This window comes from Pan paniscus, chromosome 1 (genome assembly GCF_029289425.2).
Source record: "Pan paniscus chromosome 1, NHGRI_mPanPan1-v2.0_pri, whole genome shotgun sequence".
Lineage (NCBI taxonomy): Eukaryota > Metazoa > Chordata > Mammalia > Primates > Hominidae > Pan > Pan paniscus.
Window position 1 is genome coordinate 139,604,358 of NC_073249.2, and position 8,143 is coordinate 139,612,500.

The 8,143-nt window shown below is 41.5% G+C and overlaps 1 long non-coding RNA gene across 1 annotated transcript in view; it reads left to right on the forward strand.

Moving 5' to 3' along the window:
• The first annotated feature begins 2,064 nt into the window (after positions 1-2,064).
• LOC130541740 (uncharacterized) overlaps positions 2,065-8,143 on the forward strand; it is a 19,287-nt gene continuing 13,208 nt past the window's right edge. Inside the window, exon 1 of the long non-coding RNA XR_008955836.2 lies at positions 2,065-8,143. This exon is cut by the window's right edge and continues 822 nt beyond it. This is a non-coding gene — a long non-coding RNA (uncharacterized LOC130541740).

Here is an 8,143-nt window from a genome sequence, read left to right on the forward strand (position 1 = left end):
CTGTTTGTAGATGACATGATTGTATATTTAGAAAACTCAGCCCAAAATCTCCTTAAGCTGGTAAGCAACTTCAGCAAAGTCTGAGGATACAAAATCAATGTGCAAAAATCACAAGCATACCTATACACCAATAATAGACAAACAGAGAGCCAAATAATGAGTGAATTCCCATTCACAATGGCTACAAAGAGAATAAAATACCCAGGAATACAACTTACAAATGATGTGAAGGACCTCTTCAAGGAGAGCTACAAACCACTGCTCAAGGAAATAAGAGAGGACACAAACAAATGGAAAAACATTCCATGCTCATGGATAGGAAGAACGAGTATAGTGAAAATGGCCATACTGCCCAAAGTAATTTATAGAATCAATGCTATCCCCATCATCTACCATTGACTTTCTTCACAGAATTAGAAAAAACTACTTTAAATTTCATATGGAACCAAAAAAGAGTCCATATAGCCAAGACAATCCTAAGCCAAAAGAACAAAGCTGGAGGCATCACGCTACCTGACTTCAAACTATACTACAAGGCTACAGTAACCAAAACAGCATGGTACTGGTACCAAAAGAGATATATAGACCAATGGAACAGAACAGAGGCCTCAGAAATAACGCCACACATCTACAACCATCTGATCTTTGACAAACCTGACAAAAACAAGCAACGGGGAAAGGATTCCTTATTTAATAAATGGTGTTGAGAAAACTGGTTAGCCATATGCAGAAAACTGAAACTGGACCCCTTCCTTAGGCCTTATAAGAAAATTAATTTAAGACGCATTAAAGACTTAAATGTAAGACCTAAAACCATAAAAACCCTAGAAGAAAACCTAGCCAATAAAATGCAGGACATAGGCATGGGAAAGGACTTCATGACTAAAACACCAAAAGCAATGGCAACAAAAGCCAAAATTGACAAATGGGATCTAATTAAACTAAAGAGCTTCTGCACAACAAAAGAAACTATCAGAGTGAACAGGCAACCTACAGAATGGGAGAAAATTTTTACAATCTATCCATCTGACAAAGGGCTAATATCCAGAATCCACAAGGAACTTAAAAAAATTTACAAAAAGAAAACGACTCAACCCCGTCAAAAAGTGGGCAAATGATATGAGCAGACACTTCTCAAAAGAAGACATTTATGTGGCCAATAAACATATGAAAAGAAGCTCATCATCACTGGTCATTAGAGAAATGCAAATCAAAACCACAATGAGATACCGTCTCATGCCAGTTAGAATGGCAATCATTAACAAGTCAAAAAAACAACCGATGCTGGAGAGGATGTGGAGAAATAGGAACGCTTTTACACTGTTGGTGGGAGTGTAAATTAGTTCAACCATTGTGGAAGACAGTATGGAGATTCTTCAAGGATCTAGAACCAGAAATACCATTTGACCCAGCAATCCCATTACTGGGAATATACCCAAAGGATTATAAATCATTCTGCTATAAAGACACATGCACACATATTTTTATTGCGGCACTATTCACAATAGCAAAGACTTGGAACCAACCCAAATGTCCATCAGTGATAGACTGGATAAAGAAAATGTGGCACATACACACAATGGAGTACTATGCAGCCATTGCAAAGGATGAGTTCATGTCCTTTGCAGGCACATGGATGAAGCTGGAAACCATCATTCTCAGCAAACTAACACAGGAACAGAAAACCAAACGCGGAATGTTCTCACTCAGAAGTGGGAGTTGAACAATGAGAACACATGGACACAGGGAGGGGAACATCACATACTGGGGCCTGTCAGGGGGTGCGGGGCTAGAGGAGAGATAGCATTAGGAGAGATACCTAATGTAGATGACAGGTTGATGGGTGCAGCAAACCACCATGGCATGTGTATACCTATGTAACAAACCTGCACATTCTGCACAATATTCCTAAGTAGGAAAGAAATAACTTAGTCACTATTATTACTTAAAGTACTAACAAATTAAAATTCATTGGATGGATTTGTTCCAGGGTCGCTTTCATTTCAACAAGTAGTTATTAAGCACTTACCACATACACAACACTACAAGGCAGTTTGGGGTGAACACAAGGTATAGAGCATTCAATTTCTGTCTTGAGAAACCGAACATCATTTGGGCAGACCTGACATACCTACAAAGATAGTGGAGAACAATGAAAGGAACAAATTAAAAATCCTAGGAGTCTCTTACCTCTTGCGAAATATATATTTTTCTTTCATTTAAAATGGCAAGTGAAGAGTATGGCTTTGGAACAAGGAGGCATTTATTTGCGCTTTTGATGTGTGTAGTTCCTAAGAGCCCTCTGCTTGGGATGGCTCTTCCACACAACTGGGTTCCCCAGAGAGCCACCCCTAGGAACCAGAGTTTTCCCAAGAGCCCTTTTCCTGTTATAGGGCATCCTATATTCCTCACACCCAGATCCTATGCATATGCCCCTTGGTTCTCCCATAACCTATATGAAGCCGGGAGAAAATCTGCCTCACAGGGTATGGTAAGCCTCAGTAAGATGGTACAATGCCAAAAATAATGCAAAAGTGATAATGGTGCCTCGAGGATGGGGGCCTGGGTGGGCAGTTCTTGTTCCCCTAACACAGTCTTCATTGTTTGTCTTAGAAAATAATGTCACAGTAAGAGAAAGCTCTTCAAAGCACTAGGTTACCAACAAATTCAGGTCTAGGTATAAAACAGTGTAGAACAAGTATTAATATTTATGGCCAGAGTTGCTGCCCAGTTGTTTAAAACTAAGGCTTACCAAGACATTTTTCTCTCCTCCATCCCTCCTAATTATGGGAGTACCCAATCAGAACCTGATGATGCTCTCTGGTGGTGTGAGAGACAGGCTGCTGGATTGGAATCCAGACTTTGGAGATTTGAACCCAGATTCAAATTCTAGCTTAGGAATTTCAGAGCTGTGTAGTGTTAAGCAAGTTGCTTAACCTCTCTGAATCGCAGACTCCTCACTGGAAAAATAGAGATGCTAATGGTATGTACCTCACAGGATGATTGTGAATATTAAATGACACAAGACACCTGACACATAGTAGGTGCTCGATGAATTTTTGTTATGTTTTCAGAGCAAAATTCCAGCACTGTCTCCTTCAAGGAGGGAAAAACAAAACAAGAAACATTTTCAGGATGCAACAGCTGGTGCTAGGAAAGGATGTAACCACATCAGGGGAGAGTGCCACCCATCCTCAGAGTCAAATGTACTTTATGGATACAGCAATTTGCATCCTGTCAAATGTTCCCTAACATTTTGCAAAAATTCCCCAAATGTCAAATTAGTGAGTAATCTGTATAGTACTGCAGATCTTGTTATCCTCTGACTGATTCATAACATATTTTGGGTGTCCCAGACACCAGTCCAAGTAAATGTTAGTAAATAAGGAAAATCACATCTCCCTCACAAACTCTGAAATCAGTACCAGCTTACACTTGCAAAGAAAGAACATAAACCTGGAGGCCCAGAGGCATTTGGAGTTGATTAGAGTGTCACCAATCAATAGTTGCCTAACACTGACCATGTGCCCAGTCCTGAGACTGTACTCTGAGGTTGGGGTCAGAGTACAGACTGGGGTTGCAAATCTCAATCACTGATTCTATGCTAGCCATTTGGCTTTATACCTTTTCTTATTTAGTCTTCTCAAATGTCCTTTTTATTTATTTAGCAAATACTGGAAAAGTACGTGCTATGTGAATAGTGCTTCCCTAGGGGCCCACTTCTTGGGAGAACCCCTTCATACAAGTGGGTTATAAATGCTTTACCATCCCCATAACAACCCAATGAGGCAGGCATCATGCTTATGTCCATTCTGCAGATGAGGAAACAGAAGGTCAGAGAGATGAAGTGGTTGCATAAGGCCACGTGGTAAGTGGCCGAGGTAAGGTAGGAACTGAGACAGTCTGGCTCCCAGAGTCTGTACTCTTAACCATTAAATACTCCCTTATGAGGTAGGTACCATAGCTATCCCCATTTTACAGATGAGGAAACTGAGGCTAAGAGGGGTTAAGTAACACTACCCAAGATGTCATACAGCTATTGGGTGGTAGCAGATTTGGGATTTTAAATGAGGTCTGTTCCTATAACCCTGCCCTAGAAGACAAGGTTATAGCTTATACAAAGGCAAAAAAAAAAAAAAAAAAAAAAAAATCTTGCCTTAAGTAGTTTCTAGTTTTGCCGGCCATGCAGTGAAAAAGATAGAGATCTTAAGAATACCATAAGCAATGAACGTCAAAGAGCTCCACTCTTGTACGTTCATTAGTAGTCTCTGAACTCCAGAATCAGAGAGACTTTTCTCAAAACAAGACTGAGGGCTGGCCTGAGAAATGCTTCTCTGTTTTGCTTTTGTTTTTTGTTTCCCTGACTTGAAGAAAATTGAGATGAACTCAAGTTGCTGAAGCTGCAAGATATATATTTATATACTTTCTTTATTATGTGTGCCTAAACCTTGTTTTTTTTCACTCTGTTAACTTTTCAAAAACTATTAAGAAGAAGAGTGACAAAATGCTGTGGGGGCACAGGAGAGGGAGGACAGGAAGGAGGTGGCGGGTAGATTATCTGCAAAACAGAGTGCTTTTCCGAGATTCTCTTTTTCCCTTTTTTTTTTCACGTTACTTTTTATTTTATTTTAAATTCCAGAGTACATGTGCAGGATGTACAGGTTTGTTACACAGGTAAACATGTGCCATGGTGGTTTGCTGCACCTATCAACCCATCATCTGGGTATTAAGCTTAGCATGCATTATCTATTTATCCTGATGCTCTCCCCCAGCCCCACCCACCCCAACAGGCCCCAGGATGTGTTGTTCCCCTCCCTATGTCCATGTGTTCTCACTGTTCAGCTCCCACTTACATGTGAGAACATGTGGTGTTTGGTTTTCTGTTCCTGCATTAGTTTGCTGAGGATAATGGCTTCCAGTTTCATCCATATTCCTGCAAAGGACATGATCTCATTCCTTTTTATGGCTGCATAGTATTCCACAGTATACATGTACCCCATTTTCTTTATCCAGTCTACCATTGACGGGCATTTGGGTTGGTTCCATGTCTTTGCAATTGTGAATAGTGCTGCAATGAACATATGTGTGAAGGTATTTTTATAACAGAATGATTTATATTCCTTTGGGCATATACCCAGTAATGGGATGGCTGGGTCAAATGGTATTTCTTTTCTAAGAGATTTTCTATCCAGCTCCTGGCTCCTCTTTGTCTCTTCAGGGCTTGACAGAGAGCAGGTGCTCAGTGATGTTGGACTGGAAGTTTTGAAGACAACAAAAGCAAAAGTCTTGCTTTTATACATTGCTGTTAGATTAGGGCTATTAATGATGATTATTGGAAAAGAACTGGATTTAGTAGCTGGAAAACATTAGCAGCTACATAGACTTAACTAAATTCTTACACTGCAAACACAAATACTGGAAAATCGTCTTGTTCTATCTCCTTCAGGAAAGGGCCACTACTTTCTTTTCTCATCTCTTTCCTCAGTGTCCAGTAACACTGGCTACAGCCTGGGAGTATTTACCTGAGACAGAGGGACCAAAAGAGATTGCTTCACTTGAGGCCCCAGAAGCCCCCTCCACCTCTGGTGTTCAAAGCATGAGAGTCAGAGAAGTCTGCACCTCCCAAACCCCACTCTCCTTTGCTTCCCCGCATACAGTTACTCTCCAAGTCCTATTGCTCATAACGTCATCCACTCTCAGACCCAACTAAATTTCCTCATTCGCACTGCTCCCACCCTGCCCCAAGCCACCACCATCTCTTCCCTGATTCCTGTCACAATCCTAGCTTGTCTTTCTGCTCCTAGTTTGCCCGCTTTAATCATCATCCACATAACAGCTAAAGCAGAAATCTGATTGTGTCATCAGAAACCTATTGCCTTTAGGATTAAGTCCAATCTCCTCAGCTTGGTTGACAAGGCTGTTTTTCTGATCTGACCCTTGTCTTCTCTCCAGTCTCATTTCTCCCACCCTTGCCCCTGTGTTTCATTCAGAGTCAGTGTTTGCAGGTCCTTACACATTAGCCACGCTTCCTCACCATCCTCCTAATTCCTGAGCATTCTTCTTGCTTAGCTGTTGCCTCCTCGTCCAGGCCCACACTCCTCTCTCTGCAGCTCAGCAACCTGATCTAGTGCCATTAGCCAGCATGGCCAAGATATACTGAAACCCCCTCTGGGAAACCGTCAAACTGATGGCTGGCATGGACTGCAGAGTGATATTTTAAAAGCACAAATCAGGCTGGGCACAGTGGCTCATGCCTGTAATCCCAGCACTTTGGGAGGCCGAGGCGGGCGGATCACGAGGTCAGGAGATCGAGACCATCCTGGCTAATACAGTGAAAACCCATCTCCACTAAAAAAAAAAAAAAAAAAAAAATTACAAAAAATTAGCCGGGCATGGTGGCAGGCACCTGTAGTCCCAGCTACTTGGGAGGCTGAGGCAGAAGAATGGTGTGAACCCGGAAGGCAGAGGTTCCAGTGAGCCGAGATCACATCACTGCACTCCAGCCTGGGTGACAGAGTGAGACTCCGTCAAAACAAAAACAAAAACAAAACAAAACAAAAAAACCCACAAATCAGATCATATCATTTTGCTTCTACAAACTCTCCAATTCACACTTAGAGTAAAATTCAAAGGGCTTATCCCCTAGAAAACCTTACTAAATCTGGCCCCTGCCCATCCCTCCAACTTCCTCCTATATAATGCTCTGCCTTGTTCATTTTGCTCCAGTCACAATGGCCTTCTATCTCTTCCCCAAAACTCAACCACACTGTTCCAGCCTAAGGGCCTTTGCCCAAGTTGTGCCCTCTGCCTGGAGCTCTGTTGTGTCAGCTCTTCATATTGCCCAAGTTTCAGCTCAAAGTAACTTTGTCAGAGAATTCTTCCCTGATCATTAACCAAAGTAACACCCTCAAAGAAATTCCAGTGCCTTCACAGAATGTATTGCTATCTAAAATTATTTGGTTCTTTTCTTTACCGAGATGTTTATTGTACCTCCTCAACTCACATATAAGCTCCATAAGAAAAGAACGACTTCTATCTTACTCACAGCTGCTCTCCTGTGCTCAGAACAGTTCTTGATGCTAGCAAGTGCCTAGCAAATATTTATTGAAGGAATGCATAAGTAAAAAGAGATAAAGAGGAAAGTTAGAGGATTAAAAGAACAGGTGAAGGACTTTACAAATATATTCCCATTATTGCTTCGTAGCATGAGTTTCTTGTAGAAATTATGAGATCCTTTTGGCAATACCACTAAGAGAAAAGGCCACTGTGACTCCCATGCCAAGATATCTCAAACACAGACGTGGTGATTCTTAATAGATAGAAGCAGAGAGGTGAGAACCACAAAATCTTTAAAACTGGAAGAAGCCTCCAATATCTTTATAACCCAATCCATTCATGTGGTGATAGAGTGAAAGCCTGGAAGAGATCAAGTGACTTACCGAAGACTTTGCCACTAGCCAGGGGCAGGCCAGGAGACAACTGAGGTATCCAGTCTAGTTGATGGTTCCATATTTTGCTGCCCTTTCTCATATTCATTTAGCAGCCATACATGAAAGGGCTGGAACAACGATATCTGTTTGGCTCCTGGGTCTGCTGGAAACTCTTCCCTAAGCAGTTATTACGTTTTCTTTCCACGTCTGGTTACTACTGCTGCATAACAAATCACCCCCAAGATTTAGTGGTTTCAAACATCAACAACAGGTGCAGTGATTGATTCATGCCTGTAATCCCAACATTTGGGGAAACAGAGGCAGGAGGAACACTTGAGGCCAGGAGTTTGAGACCAGCCTGGGCAAATATAGCAAGACCCCATCTCTGCAAAAATAAAAATAATTTTTAAAAATAAAAAATTTAAATTTAAACACAAAAAAATCAACAACATTTTATTATCTCTTATTGTTTCTGTGGGCCAGGAATCTGGGAATGGTTTGGCTAGGCTTGGGATCTTTCATGCAGGTACAGACAGAGAGTGGCTGGAGCTGGCCAGGCATCTCTCTCTCTCTTTTCATGTAGTCTCAAGACCTCTCCTTGAGGTTTAGTTTGGGCTTCCTCACAACATGGAGGCCTCAGGGCAGTTGGATTGCTTACATCAAGACTCAAGAGTTCAAGAGGCAGTATTTCAAAGTCAAAAGTTGCATCATCT